This window comes from Rutidosis leptorrhynchoides, chromosome 8 (genome assembly GCF_046630445.1).
Source record: "Rutidosis leptorrhynchoides isolate AG116_Rl617_1_P2 chromosome 8, CSIRO_AGI_Rlap_v1, whole genome shotgun sequence".
Classification (NCBI taxonomy): domain Eukaryota; kingdom Viridiplantae; phylum Streptophyta; class Magnoliopsida; order Asterales; family Asteraceae; genus Rutidosis; species Rutidosis leptorrhynchoides.
The window spans coordinates 197,919,756-197,946,223 of record NC_092340.1 but is presented as its reverse complement, the minus strand read 5'-3'; the positions used below and the strand labels follow the sequence as shown (position 1 = coordinate 197,946,223).

At 33.0% G+C, this 26,468-nt stretch overlaps 1 long non-coding RNA gene across 1 annotated transcript; it reads left to right on the top strand.

Annotated features, from left to right (window-relative positions):
• Positions 1-223: 223 nt before the first annotated feature.
• Positions 224-2,749, top strand: LOC139862499 (uncharacterized). Its single transcript, XR_011764204.1, has 2 exons — positions 224-422; positions 1,401-2,749. It is a non-coding gene; the product is annotated as an uncharacterized lncRNA (long non-coding RNA).
• Positions 2,750-26,468: the final 23,719 nt, after the last annotated feature.

The following is a 26,468-nucleotide window of genomic DNA, read 5'->3' as shown; positions in this document are numbered from 1 at the left end:
CCCATATATATATATATATATATATATATATATATATATATATATATATATATATATATATATATATAAGGGATAAGTGTTAATTTGGGGATAAGTTCCTAGCCACAGATTTTATAAAGTTAATGAAAAACGCGGAGGGGCAATTATGTCATTTGGTAATTAGTTTAATTAAAATATAATATTAACAGAACCACACTGAAAGAGGTTATCGTCAGACATCTAGGGTTTTATCCAAAATTTCATTCAATAAATCAAAGTTTACAGCTAGGGAGAATTCAGGGTTGAAATCCAATAATTGAACCGTAAAACATCACTAAATTCATTGTTCGATTGCAGAATAATCATTATTCTTTGAAAGGAGCTAATTTCAACTAAAATCTGAAGGAAGATTCATCTTGCTAGATACTATATAATTCGTTCAGGTAATAAACCTCAAATTGTTTTAATGTTTTTCTAGTTACTAGTATATCTATCATTATTCAGTTTTCATCATCCAACAGCGATCACTGAGTGCATTTAGTCAAATTAAGCTATTGATTCTTCAAAGATCCTAATCAATTTCATTATCCGTAGCGTCACTAGTATTAGTTCTTATGTTATGTTTTGTATCTATTCTCACTTATTCTTCATAGAATCAACCAGTAAGTTTCATATTTTATTCTTTTGAAAAAGAGGTGGCAAAATTAGCATCAGATGGGCTGGGTTACATATTAGAAGGGTCAAAAGCAAACACGTTTCATCCACCGTTATTTTTATTGAACAATGATACCATTAACAGTAACAACCTTCAGCTATTGTATCTAATAAAATTTAATTTATCAAGTTTTAGTTGATTTGAACTTTCTAAACTCTAAGTACTTAAACTTCTCGTATTACCAATTAACCTAACAGATTTAGACTTGAATTTGTGAATGAAAATAATATTTATCAAATTATGGAAGGAATCAAATAATAATTATTATACTCACTTTACATTAGCAGTTGATCCATTTAAAAGATTCGTACTTATGTATTCAGTTGTTTTACAATTTTATCAGAAACTTAAATAAACCTACATGATTGTCCAATAACTAATATGATATTAAAATAGTTATAATCAAATCTAATATTTAACAAAAAACTATAACGTAAATAAATAAAACTAGAGACGTGAGATCTTGATTTTTGCAGTTGGAAAATAGGTAGATTCATTTAGCGAGTCTTTTTACTCGATGTCAAATGCTCTAATTCATACAATGTTAAGGGGTTAATGTATAAGAATTTAGCCTTAATATAGTGTAGCTTGACACTTTGCATAATAATACGTATAGCTGCTCGTTTATATTTATGTCACTTAAAGTAGAATTAATTGAGTGAATTAGTGAGCTTGAGAGATCATTTCATTCATTATATTGATGCAGATTGTTGATGATGATCTCTTTGTGACAAACCCAAAGGTGATAGGCTGCAAATCTGAAGAAGAAGGTAATTAGCTTAATTCACTATATAAAAGAAAGTTTTATGATAATAACTTGTGTTAGTATGCATTAAATCGACCCATATATTCACCGCTAGATTATATCATACTATCATACGAGCTGAATTTAGCTCATTGCAATGTACAATTCCGATTGATGATCGTTTTGTCACAAATGGCCCGGGAACAAACATCACCGAAGAAAAGCAATATTTGTAGGATACAGTGGCAGCTTATAAGAGAGACGTTGATGTGTCGCCCGTATACAAGCAGCATTCAGGGAGCAATCATTTAAATTGAAAGCAAAAGCAGTAGAGTAATTTGGAGCACATCTTATTTGATTTAGAAAAACAAGAACGCAAAAGTGTTCGGGAGAAAGGTCTTAAATGCGGACGCTCTATACCGTGAAGTGCAGATTCATAGTTTCAATGGTTGAAATCGAGGGTAAGAAGGTATATTTTTTTTGGTCACTTTGGGGATACGATCTGGCATCTTTGTTTTATTGAGTTCATAGTTGATATTGATGTTTGAATATTGTCCAGTTACTAATCTCCTGGGCGTTTTGTGCTATAATGTGCCATATTACTAGGGGAGTCTAGTCGTTAAGTTTGGACAGGAGTTGGACGTCCATAACATAGTGGCTCATTTTATTATGTGTGTGTTTTCTGCTCTCCATGTCTGTACGTATATATTGAAGGCATTGTGCATATTTATTGTTTTTGAGAGTGTTTTTTGTTTCTCTCCATTGTACATCCGCTTGAATATATCAAGTAGGGAAGTTACCAGCAATGATATTAAGGTTGCAATCAAACAACCAATTGGCGATTAAAAATGGGCGGTGGAGTAAAACTCAAATTCCCTAAAGAACAATGGGTTAAAAAGTGTGGAATAGAGAGAAGAAGAATATAACCGAGCATATGCAAGAATATTTAGCGACTTCAAGAATAGAAGTTTTACTACTGATGAGTATTGGCAGGGATTCAGACGCAGAAGCAGTAAATCGGTAGTAGTATAAAGTTTATTCTTAGATCAAGGAGTAACAGTAGATTTGTCATCTTCCGTGAATGTGAAGTTGAGCGAAAGGATCCTGATTATGACTAAAACAAAGACAGGTCAAAGTCATGACTTCATTTTTTTATTGTTGTTTATGCATAAACAATTCATTCGTCAATGTTAGTTCATTATAAACTAGTGTTGTTTATGCTTAATTTTCTTGTCATGAGTTTAGACTATAGATTGTAGCATGTGTGATCATTTTTATTTGATGAATTACATAATAAAGTATGATGTATCTTGGCCACGGTGTTTGTATTGCTTGTATTGAACATACTATTTGGAGACTTGGAGTGTAAATAGATATAAATAGGTTTCATGATGTTATATACATCCGTCTTTTTTGGCAGACTTAACATATATTCAATGAATGTTAACATTTAACATACATTCGTTGACTGTTAACACTTAACAGTTAACATACATTCGTTGAATGTTAACACTTAACATGCATTCGATGAATGTTAACATGCATTCGTTGAATATTAGCGCTTAACATGCATTCGACGAATGTTAGCGCTTAACATGCATTCGACGAATGTTAGCGCTTAACATGCATTCGACGAATGTTAGCGCTTAACATGCATTCGACGAATGATGAATGTTAGCACTTAACATACATTCAATGAATGTTAACAATTATTATTTGTCAGATGAATGTTAAATGTGTAATGGGTAATGTTTGTTCAGATTCACCTGAAATTCAAAACATTAACTTTTGCATTCAAAACACACTAGAGTATATGGCTGTTAAAAGTAAATCAGAACATCAAAAAAATCTCAAACAAATTGTCTAATGGGGAACATAAAGAAAGCACTCAAAGATAATCTAAACGAAAACCATGTCACCATCAGACTACTGTGGAAGATTAATCGTCAAACAAACTAAAGCCCATTTCGTCATCAGACTCCTCAGCTGGCTCATCCTTATTCTCTTCAACTGGTGCAGAAGCAACATCAACACCTCCACTAGCAACAACTGGTGTAACAACGAAAAACTTGCTCGGGTCCTGAAATACATTCACAAAATTAACAAATGCAAAACAACAAAAATAAATAACTAAACTCTATAACTACAGAACGATACATTAATATAGATGCAAATAGTTCATTTACACTTGAACCTAACTCCATTACATAAAACTCAAATAGTATTCTAGCAGTCACCATTTCAAATAAAAGAAGAGCATAAACACATATATATATACATTCACCAAACTCTATAATACACAAATGAACACCAATTTCCCATATTAATTACGAACAAAGACATTCTGAGGATTTCGAGTACACACTGAATTCGAGTGTATGCAAAAACGAAGAGTGTACTCAATGCATCTAATCTAAAGTGTACAAATCTGAACGGTTTTTTTTTTCTGGCTTCGTTCTTTGGTTTTTTGTTAAAGAAATGAGAACGATCTACAAAGCAAAAATCGGGATAAACCCTAAGAAAATAAAGTAGTAAAGCGATTGTTCGTGAGTGCATCTGGGAAGTCTCGAAGGTCGGGAAGGTTCATATGCAGTACAGAGTGAAGTGTTAAATTACCAAATTATCCTTGTAAGTAAATGTGAAATGAACATGAAGGACGAACTGAACAGTACCAAGATTCTTGATCTTAGTATATAGGGGAAATACTTGTAACCCAAATTACTCATTCATTGATATGTATGTGAATGGTTCCATCTTGAATTTGAAATTTTTAGGTGCTTCTTTCGCATTTAAATTGTTGTTCTTAAGAGCATATCCTAGTTTCTCGGTCACAACACGTTCATCAGACCGCTTGGCATCAAGTAAACTAATGAATGTTGCCTTTGTACGGTGCAAGGGAAATTACATTCTCGAAAAGAATCCAGTAGAACAAAAATTGAACAGACCTAAAAATTATATAAAAAATATCACAATATGAATATGAATACTAAATAGTAAGTGATAACTAATGACTGCATAATATGTGTATCATCTTGAAGATCATGATAAAAAAAAGAATCATATCAAACAAAATACCGTGGATTTCCAACTCAATGTGGTGATGATGCAAATAATGTAAATGGCGCCCCAAATAGGAACCTCAAACCTCAGGGACCAAGATCATCCTCAGGGACCAAGATCATGACATATATGCTTAAAATAAATGAATCCATCAAATTTAGGTTGTTAAAATAATAAATAATAGATTAAAGCACAAAACCTTACATGACTGTATATATTGAATCACCATATATGTTGATATCTGGTGCAATACCCTACTCCGTAAACAAACAAAACACACATCCCCCCTTACATATTTTGCTACCTATGTAGGATCATGACCTGCCACATGTTGAAATGAGTTTAACCCATATCTATACCAATAAAAACATGACTAATATCCATTTTCAGAGTAACTAATTACAATAAATATGTACGACATAGATAATGATGTCGACCAATTAGCATTCACATGCCAACTCTTTACATATAATGATATGAAAGCTATCTAGGAACTGTTGAATTTCATCCAAACAGGGACGACATTAGTATGTCTTACCTTGATCAACTTAATCATGTGTGTTGAATATCACTCATCATCGATGCCCTTGATGTCAAGAAATAATATAAGGACACAAAATGAATGAAGGTAACAATATCGCACCTTACAGTTAAAGAACATTCAAACACACCATTGTTAAATATTCCTGGACTCGAGAAATCTCACAGTCAATATGTTAAACTAGGCTTAAATTACAATTTTTCAGTCGGACATACTTTGATTCTATTTGTTTCTTCTCTTTTTCAGTTTCAGTAACAGCTAAATTACTCATACGGATTTCAGAACAAATTTTCATGTATAGTACATTCATTTTATGTAATAAAAATTTGATATCAATGTGGATTTTAACAAGAAAAGCAGATTGACAAGACAAATATTTGGATCAATTTGATTCAAAAATAATCATCATCAGTAACTAAAATACAAACGAACTAATAATCAAAGTCTAATATCGACACTCGATTGGTTAATCCAATCGTACCTTAGACCTAACCCTAATCTAACATCATATCAGATTTTATGAGATTCATTAACAAAAAACTCACCTTTAAATAGAATATCGCCTTCTGATTTGATTCAAGAGACGATTGTTTCTTCAGTATTACATGAACGGTGCGGATTTTGGTCCGACGAAAGTGAGGAATCATTAGCGATGATTAATTTGTGATGAATATGCGTATATGGATTGATGATAAATATCACGATTTGATAGATTTAGAATTTGTAGTGAACAGATGCGTATATGCAGGGGTGTTCAAAATATCTGAATCCAATCCGAATTATCCGAAATCCGAATCCGAAAATATCCGAAAAAGGATTCGGATATCGGATGGAGTTTTTAAAATTTTCGGATATTCGGATATCCGAATATCCGAAAATCTCTAAAAAATCCGAAAAAATCCGAAAAATATCCGAAATATCCGAAATATCCGAAAATTATCCGAATATCCGGAAAATTATCCGAAAATATTCGAAGTTCTTCAAAAATATCGGATATTCGGATAATCCGATATCCGAATTCGAAATTTCGGATATCCGAAATTTCGGATATCCGATCGGATTTCGGATGGTACTTAGCGCAGCGCTTGATCTAGCGCTTGATCTCTCTCTATATATATATATATATATATATATATATATATATATATATATATATATATATATATATATATATATATATATATATATATATATATATTATTAAATATAATATATGTTTGTTTGTTTTTGTAAGTATCGAAGAATTCAAAATATTGTAAATCGCGAACAAGGCAAAAAGAAACGTGGTTGACTCTATGTTTGATCGATTCGTCTAAATATTCTCTTTATAATGTTAATATTATGATATTTTGATTCTAATATTGTATATTTGTATAACTTATATGATTAATAATTAAGATTATGATTATATTTATAATTATGAATATGAATATGATTACGATTATTATTTTTATTATTATTACATTTTAGTTATAATTTATATAACTATGATTATTATAGGTGTAACGTGTTTTTATATATGTAAATATATAGATAATGTTTATTTAATAAATTTATATAAATATTTATATTTATGCAACGATATTATTATGAATTAATTCATACTTATAATTATGAATATGATTAATAATGCTAATAATTATTTTTATTATTATTACATTTTAATTATAATTTATACAAGTATGATTATTATAGGTGTAATGTTTTTTATCCATGTAAATGTATAGATCATGTTTATTTATTTCCATAAATAATTATATATATATATATATATACACCTATGCAATGATATCTTTCAATGTAAATATGAAAAATGAAAAGTTTGAAACTATTATTTTTATTTATGTCATATCTTAATTTTAAATATGACAAAATTATGATAAGAAAAATGGAAAGATTGAAACTGATCATATAATCTATGAGATATGAGATTTACTTATTATGAATGAATGCTTATAATTAAATTTAATTAAGAAAAAAAAATAACAGTTAGTTAAAAGGTTATAACGTTTTATTACTCTAGGTGGTGTAAAATATCTTTATTATATTAGTTAATTTCATATCAATTGTTATTCAATGTTATGAACCTCCAATTTATTCTATTCACAAGTTTTATATTTTATGGTGTAGTAATACGTAACGGTTCATGTTTATATTTAGAAGTTTTTTATGTACTCCAATTATTATGTAATTACTTATTGTCACATATGAAGTAATAAAAAGAGACCTTCAAAAATTTAATGGTAACTTGTAAAGGTAATATGTGTTTTAATAATATGAATCGTACTACAATATGTAAGTTTTATAATGTATTTTGGTATCATTTGTTAACTCATTTGACCACCTTTAGTAAACTTTTGTTTATATATAGTTTCATCATACGTTACTACATATGACCCCAATGTGCAGATTTCCGTAGTGACAAACAAAATATATGCACAAAATTATACTTGACCACTTGCATAATGTAACCAACATCAACTTTCACTTCAAGGTTAATATATTTTCAACCAACTCCCGCCATGACTCTAACCATTCGGAACACGAATTTCATAACAGTGAAATTTGAGACAAGTCATGCAACGCACAGGCATAGCCTTCTAGTTTTACATAAATTTTAATTAATCGATGTAATTAATTGTGCATTTATTATACGATTGTGTTCTAAGAATAAAAATACATAATCTATGATATTTTAATCGTTTTAAATTAACATTATACTTATATACTAAGCTATAAAGTATTGTTCATCTTTATTTTTATTTTGTATATTCTTAAAATCATTCTGTTAAAGGAATCTATCTATCTATACTTTCTATTAAAATTCTAAAATGATAATATCATACATAAGAAATTTACAAGCTAAAAATAATAAATAAAAAAAAAATATTGTGAGGAAACCATGATGATGTCATTAAATCTTTAAAATGATTAATTACTAGTGAAATGACCCGTGGAACCACGAGTTTGTTTAAACGAAACAGTTTAATGATATGTTTTAAGTATTAAGTGAATGTAAATACTTTTGTCGTTTAGTTTAATGATCCTTAGAACCAAAGATTCCGACTAAGAAACTTGTCGTTGTTTTTACAAATATATTGATATACTTAATTTAGTCAGAATAAATGAACTACATTCATTCTCCCACCACCTTCTTCCAATTTTCATCACAATTACTATTTTCCTTATTATAAAAGCCTACATTACAACCTTTTATTGAGACACGTATTTCGCACACATATGTAACGTAATTAATCTCGTAAAGAGAACTCATATCTAAATAATAATAATATAATAATTATAATTATAATTATAATAATAGAGTTTGCATTATTAATGAGTATTTATTTTTTTAATAATAATTATTAGTAATAACAAAAGTCTCTTGAAATTCTTTTAAGAATTAAAATACAATTATTATATGAAGGTTGTACAGTATGCTTCAAAGTTTTTTCATGTGTTCATGGACTGTTTTGTAAAAGATTGTTCAATTTATTTTAAAGTTTATACATATGGTCATGGGGGTGTTTTATTATAAGGTTGTAATAATGCTTTAAATATTGTACATATGTTTATGGGGGTGTTTTACTATAAGGTTGTACATAATGCTTCAAATATTGTACATATGCTCATGATGTAGTGACCCGAACTTTTCCATGTTTATATATATTAATTGAGATTGATGTTTACATGATTAAATGTTTCCAACATGTTAAGCAATCAAACTTGTTAAGACTTGATTAATTGAAATAGGTTTCATATAGACAATTGACCACCCAAGTTGACCGGTGATTCACGAACGTTAAAACTTGTAAAAAAACTATATGATGACATATATATGGTTATATATATAGTTAACATGATATTATGATAAGTAAACATATCATTAATTATATTAACAATGAACTACATATGTAAAAACAAGACTACTAACTTAATGATTTTGAAACGAGACATATATGTAACGTTTATCGTTGTAACGACATTTAATGTATATATATCATATTAAGAGATATTCGTACATCATAATATCATGATAATATAATAATTTAAAATCTCTTTTGTTATTATAAACATTGGGTTAACAACATTTAACAAGATCGTTAACCTAAAGGTTTCAAAACAACACTTACATGTAACGACTAACGATGACTTAACGACTCAGTTAAAATGTATATACATATAGTGTTTTAATATGTATTTATACACTTTTGAAAGACTTCAATACACTTATCAAAATACTTCTACTTAACAAAAATGCTTACAATTACATTCTCGTTCAGTTTCATCAACAATTCTACTCGTATGCACCCGTATTCGTACTCGTACAATACACAGCTTTTAGATGTATGTACTATTGGTATATACACTCCAATGATCAGCTCTTAGCAGCCCATGTGAGTCACCTAACACATGTGGGAACCATCATTTGGCAACTAGCATGAAATATCTCATAAGATTACAAAAATATGAGTAATCATTCATGACTTATTTACATGAAAACAAAATTACATATCCTTTATATCTAATCCATACACCAACGACCAAAAACACCTACAAACACTTTCATTCTTCAATTTTCTTCATCTAATTGAACTCTCTCAAGTTCTATCTTCAAGTTCTAAGTGTTCTTCATAAATTCTAAAAGTTCTAGTTTCATAAAATCAAGAATACTTTCAAGTTTGCTAGCTCACTTCCAATCTTGTAAGGTGATCATCCAACCTCAAGAAATCTTTGTTTCTTACAGTAGGTTATCATTCTAATACAAGGTAATAATCATATTCAAACTTTGGTTCAATTTCTATAACTATAACAATCTTATTTCAAGTGATGATCTTACTTGAACTTGTTTTCGTGTCATGATTTTGCTTCAAGAACTTTGAGCCATCCAAGGATCCATTGAAGCTAGATCCATTTTTCTCTTTTCCAGTAGGTTCATCCAAGGAACTTAAGGTAGTAATGATGTTCATAACATCATTCGATTCATACATATAAAGCTATCTTATTCGAAGGTTTAAACTTGTAATCACTAGAACATAGTTTAGTTAATTCTAAACTTGTTCGCAAACAAAAGTTAATCCTTCTAACTTGACTTTTAAAATCAACTAAACACATGTTCTATATCTATATGATATGCTAACTTAATGATTTAAAACCTGGAAACACGAAAAACACCGTAAAACCGGATTTACGCCGTCGTAGTAACACCGCGGGCTATTTTGGGTTAGTTAATTAAAAACTATGATAAACTTTGATTTAAAAGTTGTTATTCTGAGAAAATTATTTTTATTATGAACATGAAACTATATCCAAAAATTATGGTTAAACTCAAAGTGGAAGTATGTTTTCTAAAATGGTCATCTAGACGTCGTTCTTTCGACTGAAATGACTACCTTTACAAAAACGACTTGTAACTTATTTTTTCCGACTATAAACCTATACTTTTTTGTTTAGATTCAAAAAATAGAGTTCAATATGAAACCATAGCAATTTGATTCACTCAAAACGGATTTAAAATGAAGAAGTTATGGGTAAAACAAGATTGGATAATTTTTCTCATTTTAGCTACGTGAAAATTGGTAACAAATCTATTCCAACCATAACTTAATCAACTTGTAATATATATTATGTAATCTTGAGATACCATAGACACGTATACAATGTTTCGACCTATCATGTCGACACATCTATATATATTTCGGAACAACCATAGACACTCTATATGTGAATGTTGGAGTTAGCTATACAGGGTTGAGGTTGATTCCAAAATATATATAGTTTGAGTTGTGATCAATACTGAGATACGTATACACTGGGTCGTGGATTGATTCAAGATAATATTTATCGATTTATTTCTGTACATCTAACTGTGGACAACTAGTTGTAGGTTACTAACGAGGACAGCTGACTTAATAAACTTAAAACATCAAAATATATTAAAAGTGTTGTAAATATATTTTGAACATACTTTGATATATATGTATATATTGTTATAGGTTCGTGAATCAACCAGTGGCCAAGTCTTACTTCCCGACGAAGTAAAAATCTGTGAAAGTGAGTTATAGTCCCACTTTTAAAATCTAATATTTTTGGGATGAGAATACATGCAGGTTTTATAAATGATTTACAAAATAGACACAAGTACGTGAAACTACATTCTATGGTTGAATTATCGAAATCGAATATGCCCCTTTTTATTAAGTCTGGTAATCTAAGAATTAGGGAACAGACACCCTAATTGACGCGAATCCTAAAGATAGATCTATTGGGCCTAACAAACCCCATCCAAAGTACCGGATGCTTTAGTACTTCGAAATTTATATCATATCCGAAGGGTGTCCCGGAATGATGGGGATATTCTTATATATGCATCTTGTTATTGTCGGTTACCAGGTGTTCACCATATGAATGATTTTTATCTCTATGTATGGGATGTGTATTGAAATATGAAATCTTGTGGTCTATTGTTACGATTTGATATATATAGGTTAAACCTATAACTCACCAACATTTTTGTTGACGTTTTAAGCATGTTTATTCTCAGGTGATTATTAAGAGCTTCCGCTGTCGCATACTTAAATAAGGACAAGATTTGGAGTCCATGCTTGTATGATATTGTGTAAAAACTGCATTCAAGAAACTTATTTTGTTGTAACATATTTGTATTGTAAACCATTATGTAATGGTCGTGTGTAAACAGGATATTTTAGATTATCATTATTTGATAATCTACGTAAAGCTTTTTAAACCTTTATTGATGAAATAAAGGTTATGGTTTGTTTAAAAATGAATGCAGTCTTTGAAAAACGTCTCATATAGAGGTCAAAACCTCGCAACGAAATCAATTAATATGGAACGTTTTTAATCAATAAGAACGGGACATTTCAGTTGGTATCAGAGCGTTGGTCTTAGAGAACCAGAAAATTTGCATTAGTGTGTCTTATCGAGTTTGTTAGGATGCATTAGTGAGTCTGGACTTCGACCGTGTTTTCTTTAAAAATGATTGCTTAACATTTTTGTTGGAAACTATATATTTTTAACATATGAATATTATGTGATATATTAATCTCTTAACGTGTTTGATATTATGTGATAGATGTCTACCTCTAGAACAAGTCCCATTGACTCACCTAATAATAATGAAGAGTCAAATGTAAATTGGAATAATTTGTGGACTGATTCACAAGTTCCCGAAGAGGAACCGGAAGAAGAGTCGGAACCGGAAGAAGAATCGGAACCGGAAGAAGAATCGGAACCGGATGAAGAAATAGAACCGGTGGGGGAAATAATAAAACGGTTAAGTAAAAGAAAATCCTCAACCAACCGACCAAAGTTAATTATGGTCAATGGTGTTTCCGCCAAGGAAGCAAAATATTGGGAGGATTACCAATTCTCCGATGAATCGGATTCCGACGAGAATTCCGATGATGTTATAGAAATTACCCCAACTGAATTTAAAAAGGCAAAAGAAAATAATAAGGGAAAGGGCATAAAAATAGAGAAATCTAATTCCAACCCCGATGAACTTTATATGTATCGTCAACCCCCGAAGTCCTTAAGTTGTAACAATGACCCGGGAACCTCTAAACCACCAGGTTTTTTCTAAACCAATGTGGACAACGACGGCTCGTATTAGGGGAACATCATATATCCCTAGAAACTTGGCAAAACGAACCAAAACCGAAGAAGAAGAAACGAGCGAGTCGGAATAAGATAGTTGTATTCGTGTGGTGTAATATATGGAATATAGTGTTCTTATGCTTTATGATATATGTAAAAATTGCTTGTATTAATAAGTATTTTTTTTATGAATCTAACTCTTGTCTATTTTACAGTTTAAAAACACAAAATGGATAGACAACCCAATATTTTAAGAGACCTACCCGGAGACATGATTGATGAAATCTTGTCTAGAGTCAGCCAGAATTCTTCGGCACAACTATTTAAGGCGAGATCAGTTTGTAAGACATTCGAAGAACGTTCCAAGAATGTCTTGGTTTATAAGAGACTTTCGTTTGAAAGATGGGGGATATCACATTGGGAAACCCATAAGTTACGATGTGTTTACTTTGACGCATATATTGCGGGGAACCCAAATGCTATTTTACGCAACGGGTTAAGAAATTATTTTGACTCAATATATCCAAATATTGGACTTCGTGATTTAGAAAAAGCGGCTAACATGCAACATAAAGAAGCATGTTATGCTTACGGATTAGTAATGTTCGCTTCTCACCAAAGTGAGAACAAGAACATCGGGCTACAACTATTAAACAAAACGTTTCCACAAGTGACGGAGTCGGTAATTGGGGTAAGAAATGAGGTTTTTAGATTATTACGGGACTGTTGGACATTACGTAACCCTCGTCCCTTTGATGACGTTACAACACGCTGTCTTATCAACGGCCATAACGGTTATGTTGCACAAGACCAAGGATGGGAAGTAGTCCTAGTAAAACCAGAATGCATGACTTGTTTCTGGACGTATGAATTACGTGTCTTTATTGCCTTTGCTGAACGACTTGTGTACTAGCTAGAATTGTCTTCACAACTATCTTGTATCAAAGTTATTGTGTGCTATATTTCATGCTTTATGTAAAATAAGCGGTATTGTAAGTTTGTAAAATATTGTATAAAAGTTTGAACGCGAAATATTATTATAATCAGTTTTTCATATAGAATTGTAGTAGTTGAATTGTATATTAGCTACTAAGTATGAACTTAACGGGTAGGTACTACCCGAATTTAAACTTATAAAACGCTAATATGAAGAAAAAGCTTTTATAAATGAGTTCATATTATGCTACGAAATACTATTAACTACTCTTAATATTCTGTATGATTAACTTGTTCCATTTAACTATTTTGAAGGAAATGGCACCGACTACTCGACACACCGTGAATATGAATGAAGAGGAATTCCGTACTTTTCTAGCTTCAAACATAGCCGCAGTACAGGCTGCGCTACATACCAACAATAACCTTGGATCTAGCAGTACAGGAAATCGTGTAGGATGCACCTACAAAGAATTCACTGCCTGCAAACCTTTGGAATTTGATGGAACCGAAGGACCGATCGGATTGAAACGGTGGACCGAGAAGGTTGAATCGGTGTTTGCCATAAGTAAGTGTACTGAAGAGGACAAAGTGAAGTACGCTACGCATACCTTCACAGGTTCTGCGTTAACATGGTGGAATACCTATCTAGAGCAAGTGGGACAAGATGATGCGTACGCACTACCGTGGTCAGCATTCAAGCACTTGATGAACGAAAAGTACCGTCCCAGAACCGAGGTCAATAAGCTCAAGACAGAACTTAGAGGGTTACGAACCCAAGGATTTGATATTACCACGTACGAAAGACGATTCACAGAATTGTGCCTATTGTGTCCGGGAGCATTCGAAGATGAGGAAGAGAAGATCGACGCGTTTGTGAAAGGATTACCGGAAAGAATCCAAGAAGATATAAGTTCACACGAGCCCGCCTCCATACAACAGGCATGTAGAATGACTCACAAACTAGTGAACCAGATTGAAGAAAGAATTAAAGAACAGACTGCTGAAGAGGCCAATGTGAAGCAAGTCAAAAGAAAGTGGGAGGAAAACGGTGATAAGAATCACCAATACAACAACAACAACAATCGCAACATCAATCGCAACTACAACAAACGGCTCAACAACAACAACAACAACAACAGCAACTACAACAATCATCCCAACAACAATAATAACCGCAACAACAACAACAATCAGAAACAGCTATGCCAAAGGTGTGAAAAGTATCACTCGGGGTTCTGCACCAAATTTTGCAACAAGTGTAAAAGAAATGGTCATAGTGCGGCGAAGTGTGAGGTCTACGGACCAGGGGTTAATAGAACGAAAGGAACAAATGGTGTCGGAACGAGTAATGGCGGAGCAAGTAGTGTCGGAGCAAGTTATGCCAATGTAGTTTGTTATAAATGTGGAAAACCAGGCCACATTATTAGAAATTGCCCGAACCAGGAGAACACGAATGGACAAGGCCGTGGAAGAGTTTTCAATATTAATGCGGTAGAGGCACAGGAAGACCCGGAGCTTGTTACGGGTACGTTTCTTATTGACAATAAATCTGCTTACGTTTTATTTGATTCGGGTGTGGATAGAAGCTATATGAGTAGAGATTTTTGTGCTAAATTAAGTTGTCCATTGACGCCTTTGGATAGTAAATTTTTACTCGAATTAGCAAATGGTAAATTAATTTCAGCAGATAATATATGTCGGAATCGAGAAATTAAACTGGTTAGCGAAACATTTAAGATTGATTTGATACCAGTAGAGTTAGGGAGTTTTGATGTGATAATCGGTATGGACTGGTTGAAAGAAGTGAAAGCGGAGATCGTTTGTTACAAAAATGCAATTCGCATTATACGAGAAAAAGGAAAACCCTTAATGGTGTACGGAGAAAAGGGCAACACGAAGCTACATCTTATTAGTAATTTGAAGGCACAAAAACTAATAAGAAAAGGTTGCTATGCTGTTCTAGCACACGTCGAGAAAGTACAAACTGAAGAAAAGAGCATCAATGATGTTCCCATTGCAAAAGAATTTCCCGATGTATTTCCGAAAGAATTACCGGGATTACCCCCACATCGATCCGTTGAATTTCAAATAGATCTTGTACCAGGAGCTGCACCAATAGCTCGTGCTCCTTACAGACTTGCACCCAGCGAGATGAAAGAACTGCAAAGCCAATTACAAGAACTTTTAGAGCGTGGTTTCATTCGACCAAGCACATCACCGTGGGGAGCTCCTGTTTTGTTTGTCAAGAAGAAAGATGGTACATTCAGGTTGTGTATCGACTACCGAGAGTTGAACAAACTTACCATCAAGAACCGCTACCCACTACCGAGAATCGACGACTTATTTGATCAACTACAAGGCTCGTCTGTTTATTCAAAGATTGACTTACGTTCCGGGTATCATCAAATGCGGGTGAAAGAAGATGATATTCCAAAGACTGCTTTCAGAACACGTTACGGTCATTACGAGTTTATGGTCATGCCGTTTGGTTTAACTAATGCACCAGCTGTGTTCATGGACCTTATGAACCGAGTGTGTGGACCATACCTTGACAAGTTTGTTATTGTTTTCATTGATGACATACTTATTTACTCAAAGAATGACCAAGAACACGGTGAACATTTGAGAAAAGTGTTAGAAGTATTGAGGAAGGAAGAATTGTACGCTAAGTTTTCAAAGTGTGCATTTTGGTTGGAAGAAGTTCAATTCCTCGGTCACATAGTGAACAAAGAAGGTATTAAGGTGGATCCGGCAAAGATAGAAACTGTTGAAAAGTGGGAAACCCCGAAAACTCCGAAACACATACGCCAGTTTTTAGGACTAGCTGGTTACTACAGAAGGTTCATCCAAGACTTTTCCAGAATAGCAAAACCCTTGACTGCATTAACGCATAAAGGGAAGAAATTTGAATGGAATGATGAACAAGAGAAAGCGTTTCAGTTATTGAAGAAAAAGCTAACTACGGCACCTATATTGTCATTGCCTGAAGGGAATGATGATTTTGTGATTTATTGTGACGCATCAAAGCAAGGTCTCGGTTGTGTATTAATGCAACGAACGAAGGTGATTGCTTATGCGTCTAGACAATTGAAGATTCACGAACAAAATTATACGACGCATGATTTGGAATTAGGCGCGGTTGTTTTTGCATTAAAGACTTGGAGGCACTACTTATATGGGGTCAAAAGTATTATATATACCGACCACAAAAGTCTTCAACACATATTTAATCAGAAACAACTGAATATGAGGTAGCGTAGGTGGATTGAATTATTGAATGATTACGATTTTGAGATTCGTTACCACCCGGGGAAGGCAAATGTGGTAGCCGATGCCTTGAGCAGGAAGGATAGAGAACCCATTCGAGTAAAATCTATGAATATAATGATTCATAATAACATTACTACTCAAATAAAGGAGGCGCAACAAGGAGTTTTAAAAGAGGGAAATTTAAAGGATGAAATACCCAAAGGATCGGAGAAGCATCTTAATATTCGGGAAGACGGAACCCGGTATAGGGCTGAAAGGATTTGGGTACCAAAATTTGGAGATATGAGAGAAATGGTACTTAGAGAAGCTCATAAAACCAGATACTCAATACATCCTGGAACGGGGAAGATGTACAAGGATCTCAAGAAACATTTTTGGTGGCCGGGTATGAAAGCCGATGTTGCTAAATACGTAGGAGAATGTTTGACGTGTTCTAAGGTCAAAGCTGAGCATCAAAAACCATCAGGTCTACTTCAACAACCCGAAATCCCGGAATGGAAATGGGAAAACATTACCATGGATTTCATCACTAAATTGCCAAGGACTGCAAGTGGTTTTGATACTATTTGGGTAATAGTTGATCGTCTCACCAAATCAGCACACTTCCTACCAATAAGAGAAGATGACAAGATGGAGAAGTTAGCACGACTGTATTTGAAGGAAGTCGTCTCCAGACATGGAATACCAATCTCTATTATCTCTGATAGGGATGGCAGATTTATTTCAAGATTCTGGCAGACATTACAGCAAGCATTAGGAACTCGTCTAGACATGAGTACTGCCTATCATCCACAAACTGATGGGCAGAGCGAAAGGACGATACAAACGCTTGAAGACATGCTACGAGCATGTGTTATTGATTTCGGAAACAGTTGGGATCGACATCTACCGTTAGCAGAATTTTCCTACAACAACAGCTACCATTCAAGCATTGAGATGGCGCCGTTTGAAGCACTTTATGGTAGAAAGTGCAGGTCTCCGATTTGTTGGAGTGAGGTGGGGGATAGACAGATTACGGGTCCGGAGATTATACAAGAAACTACCGAGAAGATCATCCAAATTCAACAACGGTTGAAAACCGCCCAAAGTCGACAAAAGAGCTACGCTGACATTAAAAGAAAAGATATAGAATTTGAAATTGGAGAGATGGTCATGCTTAAAGTTTCACCTTGGAAAGGCGTTGTTCGATTTGGTAAACGAGGGAAATTAAATCCAAGGTATATTGGACCATTCAAGATTATTGATCGTGTCGGACCAGTAGCTTACCGACTTGAGTTACCTCAACAACTCGCGGCTGTACATAACACTTTCCACGTCTCGAATTTGAAGAAATGTTTTGCTAAAGAAGATCTCACTATTCCGTTAGATGAAATCCAAATCAACGAAAAACTCCAATTCATCGAAGAACCCGTCGAAATAATGGATCGTGAGGTTAAAAGACTTAAGCAAAACAAGATACCAATTGTTAAGGTTCGATGGAATGCTCGTAGAGGACCCGAGTTCACCTGGGAGCGTGAAGATCAGATGAAGAAGAAATACCCGCATCTATTTCCAGAAGATTCGTCAACACCTTCAACAGCTTAAAATTTCGGGACGAAATTTATTTAACGGGTAGGTACTGTAGTGACCCGAACTTTTCCATGTTTATATATATTAATTGAGATTGATGTTTACATGATTAAATGTTTCCAACATGTTAAGCAATCAAACTTGTTAAGACTTGATTAATTGAAATAGGTTTCATATAGACAATTGACCACCCAAGTTGACCGGTGATTCACGAACGTTAAAACTTGTAAAAAAACTATATGATGACATATATATGGTTATATATATAGTTAACATGATATTATGATAAGTAAACATATCATTAATTATATTAACAATGAACTACATATGTAAAAACAAGACTACTAACTTAATGATTTTGAAACGAGACATATATGTAACGTTTATCGTTGTAACGACATTTAATGTATATATATCATATTAAGAGATATTCGTACATCATAATATCATGATAATATAATAATTTAAAATCTCTTTTGTTATTATAAACATTGGGTTAACAACATTTAACAAGATCGTTAACCTAAAGGTTTCAAAACAACACTTACATGTAACGACTAACGATGACTTAACGACTCAGTTAAAATGTATATACATATAGTGTTTTAATATGTATTTATACACTTTTGAAAGACTTCAATACACTTATCAAAATACTTCTACTTAACAAAAATGCTTACAATTACATTCTCGTTCAGTTTCATCAACAATTCTACTCGTATGCACCCGTATTCGTACTCGTACAATACACAGCTTTTAGATGTATGTACTATTGGTATATACACTCCAATGATCAGCTCTTAGCAGCCCATGTGAGTCACCTAACACATGTGGGAACCATCATTTGGCAACTAGCATGAAATATCTCATAAGATTACAAAAATATGAGTAATCATTCATGACTTATTTACATGAAAACAAAATTACATATCCTTTATATCTAATCCATACACCAACGACCAAAAACACCTACAAACACTTTCATTCTTCAATTTTCTTCATCTAATTGAACTCTCTCAAGTTCTATCTTCAAGTTCTAAGTGTTCTTCATAAATTCTAAAAGTTCTAGTTTCATAAAATCAAGAATACTTTCAAGTTTGCTAGCTCACTTCCAATCTTGTAAGGTGATCATCCAACCTCAAGAAATCTTTGTTTCTTACAGTAGGTTATCATTCTAATACAAGGTAATAATCATATTCAAACTTTGGTTCAATTTCTATAACTATAACAATCTTATTTCAAGTGATGATCTTACTTGAACTTGTTTTCGTGTCATGATTTTGCTTCAAGAACTTTGAGCCATCCAAGGATCCATTGAAGCTAGATCCATTTTTCTCTTTTCCAGTAGGTTCATCCAAGGAACTTAAGGTAGTAATGATGTTCATAACATCATTCGATTCATACATATAAAGCTATCTTATTCGAAGGTTTAAACTTGTAATCACTAGAACATAGTTTAGTTAATTCTAAACTTGTTCGCAAACAAAAGTTAATCCTTCTAACTTGACTTTTAAAATCAACTAAACACATGTTCTATATCTATATGATATGCTAACTTAATGATTTAAAACCTGGAAACACGAAAAACACCGTAAAACCGGATTTACGCCGTCGTAGTAACACCGCGGGCTATTTTGGGTTAGTTAATTAAAAACTATGATAAACTTTGATTTAAAAGTTGTTATTCTGAGAAAATTATTTTTATTATGAACATGAAACTATATCCAAAAATTATGGTTAAACTCAAAGTGGAAGTATGTTTTCTAAAATGGTCATCTAGACGTCGTTCTTTCGACTGAAATGACTACCTTTACAAAAACGACTTGTAACTTATTTTTTCCGACTATAAACCTATACTTTTTTGTTTAGATTCAAAAAATAGAGTTCAATATGAAACCATAGCAATTTGATTCACTCAAAACGGATTTAAAATGAAGAAGTTATGGGTAAAACAAGATTGGATAATTTTTCTCATTTTAGCTACGTGAAAATTGGTAACAAATCTATTCCAACCATAACTTAATCAACTTGTAATATATATTATGTAATCTTGAGATACCATAGACACGTATACAATGTTTCGACCTATCATGTCGACACATCTATATATATTTCGGAACAACCATAGACACTCTATATGTGAATGTTGGAGTTAGCTATACAGGGTTGAGGTTGATTCCAAAATATATATAGTTTGAGTTGTGATCAATACTGAGATACGTATACACTGGGTCGTGGATTGATTCAAGATAATATTTATCGATTTATTTCTGTACATCTAACTGTGGACAACTAGTTGTAGGTTACTAACGAGGACAGCTGACTTAATAAACTTAAAACATCAAAATATATTAAAAGTGTTGTAAATATATTTTGAACATACTTTGATATATATGTATATATTGTTATAGGTTCGTGAATCAACCAGTGGCCAAGTCTTACTTCCCGACGAAGTAAAAATCTGTGAAAGTGAGTTATAGTCCCACTTTTAAAATCTAATATTTTTGGGATGAGAATACATGCAGGTTTTATAAATGATTTACAAAATAGACACAAGTACGTGAAACTACATTCTATGGTTGAATTATCGAAATCGAATATGCCCCTTTTTATTAAGTCTGGTAATCTAAGAATTAGGGAACAGACACCCTAATTGACGCGAATCCTAAAGATAGATCTATTGGGCCTAACAAACCCCATCCAAAGTACCGGATGCTTTAGTACTTCGAAATTTATATCATATCCGAAGGGTGTCCCGGAATGATGGGGATATTCTTATATATGCATCTTGTTATTGTCGGTTACCAGGTGTTCACCATATGAATGATTTTTATCTCTATGTATGGGATGTGTATTGAAATATGAAATCTTGTGGTCTATTGTTACGATTTGATATATATAGGTTAAACCTATAACTCACCAACATTTTTGTTGACGTTTTAAGCATGTTTATTCTCAGGTGATTATTAAGAGCTTCCGCTGTCGCATACTTAAATAAGGACAAGATTTGGAGTCCATGCTTGTATGATATTGTGTAAAAACTGCATTCAAGAAACTTATTTTGTTGTAACATATTTGTATTGTAAACCATTATGTAATGGTCGTGTGTAAACAGGATATTTTAGATTATCATTATTTGATAATCTACGTAAAGCTTTTTAAACCTTTATTGATGAAATAAAGGTTATGGTTTGTTTAAAAATGAATGCAGTCTTTGAAAAACGTCTCATATAGAGGTCAAAACCTCGCAACGAAATCAATTAATATGGAACGTTTTTAATCAATAAGAACGGGACATTTCACATGAGGTGTTTTATTATAAGGTTGTACATAATGCTTCATATATTATATAATTAACATGTTAATATTTTTTTTAAATATAATTAATTATTTTAATGACATCATCATGGGGTATTGGTACTATTTTCCGTATAGCGGAGAATGGTACCACTACAGTACTATAACAGCCTAGCGTTGAGCGATATGTTGTCGACTGATGTTTACCCTCGAGAAAGAATCCTTGCAGACCAGGAACACGGATGAGAAATCCATGGGGTGGCCTCAAACAGTCTTTGGACCAAACTGGAATTGTTCCGTGTAGCGTTTTGTTGCTAAGCGGTTAAAGTTTTAGAGTGAGAAAGTACTGTGTGAGAGAGAAAGTGTACTTCTCTCTGTCTCAAGTTATGATTTGAAATGTGGTGACCCAGGGGGTCTATTTATAGGCGTAGAATGTCCGAAATTCTCGGGAACACGTGTCAAACGCTGATTAATTCAGTTATGCGATATATCCGAAACTGCCTTTGGCGTGTGCTGACATGGTTGTGTGCCGCTCACACGCTTAATCAAAGTGCTTAAGCATAGAAGCTACTTGCAGGGCTTACGCATGACGCTGGGCGGCCTGGCTGAGCGCTGGACTGATAATGCTAAAAACTGCCAAAATTGTTATCTTTTGTGTTTTTCAATCCTTTCTTTTGTACAAAAATAATACTTTTATGCGTGTATCCCTTAGGATACACCATTAAGTCCCCAAGTTTAATTTGAACTTGCGTCGATTTGGAAAATCATGCTTTTTTGAGTTGTACTGTAATGCTCGCAATATTACACCCTCTATTCGCTTTTTTTGTCATCCTGCCACTGTTAAATCTTATGATAAGGGGTGGTTCTGTATCTCAAATTTTAACGGGTTTTTTATTACCTTAAGTGATGTTTCAGAAGATTGGCAAAATACCGTTTTCTTCATCAACGACGACATAATTCCCAATACTTTAACAAAAGCTCGTTATTGGCGTACCTCAAAATTACCTATCCTAGACTGTCAGTAGATGAACGAAGACTGCTGAATACGATGACTAAGGAGAGAATTCCTGACCGGCATTATCCATAGCACATGTTAGCTTTATGCACGATACAGAATGGGATGAATTAGCATGTGGTGTTGCTATTGTGATGCTAACGAAAAAGGTATGTTCAAGTTGATAATTGTTGTTTGTCCTTCATTATATTAATAATGATTGTAAATTTTTTCTGTTTCAGTAATTACTCCGCTCACCGCTCTGCATCATATAAAGTATGATGAGCTGCAATTCTCGTCTAAAAAAGATGGTTGATGAAACGATTGAGAAAAGCATTTCTGATAATGAGCCTGTGGAGGAGTCAAACTTGAGTCGTGCAAACTCACGCAAAAGTTTATAATGTTGGCCAGTAATGGTGGCTATTATAATATTGACCCACATAGATATCCCTTATTGAATTTTGAATCATCATATCTGGACTGGAAAAAGTTTATAAATAATAATTGTGGTCGTGATTCAGCTACACCTTCTAAAGGAGGAACACAGAAAAGGCTCGCTCTTTCGCCTCTCGTTCAGCGTAATACGATAGGCTAAAGTAGCTCACAAATCAGCCTCCCCAATTTAGATATAGCTAGTCTGTCGTCATTCCTTACGGGTCCCCCAGGTAGCTATGTGGAGTTTATGAAATATCTTGAAGCGATGGTGTCACCATCACTTGTCAATTTCTTTGAGAGTTTATCCGAGAGTGATGCTCGTAAATCTCGAACACAAGGCATTATCTGGAACATTGCCTCAGAATTTAACAACTTGAAACTCTTGGAATGTTCTGATCAAGTGCATCGAGATAAATCAGAGAGAATTGAAAAGGATTATGAATTGGCAAAAACTGCCAAACATGAACTAGATTCTACAATTGCTGCACAGCGTACTGCTGAAGCTTGTGCTATAGAGGTAGCGACAAAAGAGAAATGGTATTTGCGCAAGATTGAAACCTTGACCAATTCTGAGACAGCTTTAAAAGAACAACTGCAAGCAAGCAACAATGAAACTATATGCCTTGCTGCAGGAATCCCTAAGACTGTAAAGAAAACATTTAGTTATGAAGCACTGACCAAACCATTCGATGAATTTATCACTGTTGCATTAGATGCTGAATGGATAAGGTTTCTTGAAACATTGAAGAACACGGCTAGCCATGTATTATATATGCCAAAGCTTTACATGCTTGATTGTAAGAATCAAATATACTGGCTAGCCATGTATTATTTTAAGTTTTTTTTACGTCATGACAGTCGTAGATATAATCTATTGCCTGGATACTCAGCGGAGTCTACGCCATACGCTGCCATTTCATCCTTTTGTGTATAATTGAAATTCTGCCACCGAGAACAAATTTCTCTTCTGTGGGTAGGGGTGACACAAAGCTTTGTGACATCTGATTAGAATCCTTGGCCGCATAGAAATATGAATATTGTGCTATAAGAATAGTCATTTCATTTCTTATTACTTAAAGAAATTTTTACATTTATGATTGCATCTCACATTCAAAATAGTTTATCAGGCTACTTGAATATGCAACACTACGCATAAAATTTCTTTAAACTCATTGCATTCCATGTTCGCTGCATTTCCTCGTCGGAGGGCGCTGCAAGTGAAATGTCCCGTTTATATTGATTATAAACATTCCATATTAATTGATTTCGTCGCGAGGTTTTGACCTCTATATGAGACGTTTTTCAAAGACTGCATTCATTTTTAAAACAACCATAACCTTTATTTTATCTATAAAGGTTTAAAAAGCATTACGTAGATTATCAAATAATGATAATCTAAAATATACCGTTTACACACGACCATTACATAATGGTTTACAATAAGAATATATTACATCAAAAATAAGTTTCTTGAATGCAGTTTTTACATAATATCATACAAGCATGGACTCCAAATCTTGTCCTTATTTTAGTATGCAACAGCGGAAGCTCTTAATAATCACCTGAGAATAAACATGCTTAAAACGTCAACAAAAATGTTGGTGAGTTATAGGTTTAACCTATATATTATCAAATCATAATAATAGACCACAAGATTTCATATTTCAATATACATCCCATACATAGAGATAAAAATCATTCATATGGTGAACACCTGGTAACCGACATTAACAAGATACATATAAGAATATCCCCTATCATTCCGGGAAATCCTTCGGACATGATAAAAACGAATTCGAAGTACTAAAGCATCCAGTACTTTGGATGGGGTTCGTTAGGCCCAATAGATCTATCTTTAGGATTCACGTCAATTAGTAGATCGGTTTACTAATTCTTAGGCTACCAAGCAAAAGGGGCATATTCGGCTTCGATCATTCACCCATATAATATAGTTTCATTTACTTGTGTCTATTTCGTAAAACATTTATAAAACTGCATGTATTCTCATCCCAAAATATTAGATTTTAAAAGTGGGACTATAACTCACATTCACAGATTTTTACTTCGTCGGGAAGTAAGACTTGGCCACTGGTCGATTTACGAACCTATAACAAATATGTACATATATATCAAAGTATGTTCAAAATATATTTACAATATTTTTAATACGTTTTACTGTTTTAAGTTTATTAAGTCAGCTGTCCTTGTTAGTAACCTACAACTTGTTGTCCATAATTAGATGTACAGAAATAAATCGATATATATTATCTTGAATCAATCCACGACCCAGTGTATACACGTCTCAGGCTAGATCACAACTCTAACTATATATATTTTTGGAATCAACCTCAACCCTGTATAGCTAACTCCAACATTACTGCATATAGAGTGTCTATGGTTGTTCCAAATAATATATATAGATGAGTCGATATGATATGTCAAAACATTTGCATACATGTCTATGGTATCCCAAGATTACATAATATATTAGAATACATGTATAATACAATATAAGTTAGCTAGGATATGATTAATATAGATTTGTTACCAATTTTCACGTAGCTACAACAAACAAAAATAACCAATCTTGTTTTACCCATAACTTCTTCGTTTTAAATCCGTTTTGAGTGAATCCAATTGCTATGGTTTCATATTGAACTTAAGTTTATGAATCTATACAGAAAAAGTATAAGTTTATAGTCGGAATTATAGGTTACAAGTCGTTTTTGTAAAGGTAGTCATTTCAGTCGAAAGAACGACGTCTAGAAGACCATTTTGGAAAACATACTTCCACTTTGAGTTTAACCATGATTTTTGAATATAGTTTCATGTTCATAATAAAAATCATTTTCCCAGAAGAACAACTTTTAAATCAAAGTTTATCATAGTTTTTAATTAACTAACCCAAAACAGCTCGCGGTGTTACTACAACGGCGTATATCCGATTTTACGGTGTTTTTCGTGTTTTCCGGTTTTAAATCATTAAGTTAGCATATCATATAGATATAGAACATGTGTTTAGTTTATTTTAAAAGTCAAGTTAGAAGGATTAACTTTTGTTTGCGAACAAGTTTAGAATTAACTAAACTATGTTCTAGTGATTTCAAGTTTAAACCTTCGAATAAGGTAGTTTTATATATATGAATCGAATGATGTTATGAACATCATTACTACCTCAGGTTTTGTGGATAAACCTACTAGAAATGAGAAAAATAGATCTAGCTTCAAAGGATCCTTGTATGGCTTGAAAGTTCTTGAAGCAGAATCATGACACGAAAACAAGTTCAAGTAAGATTTCCACTCG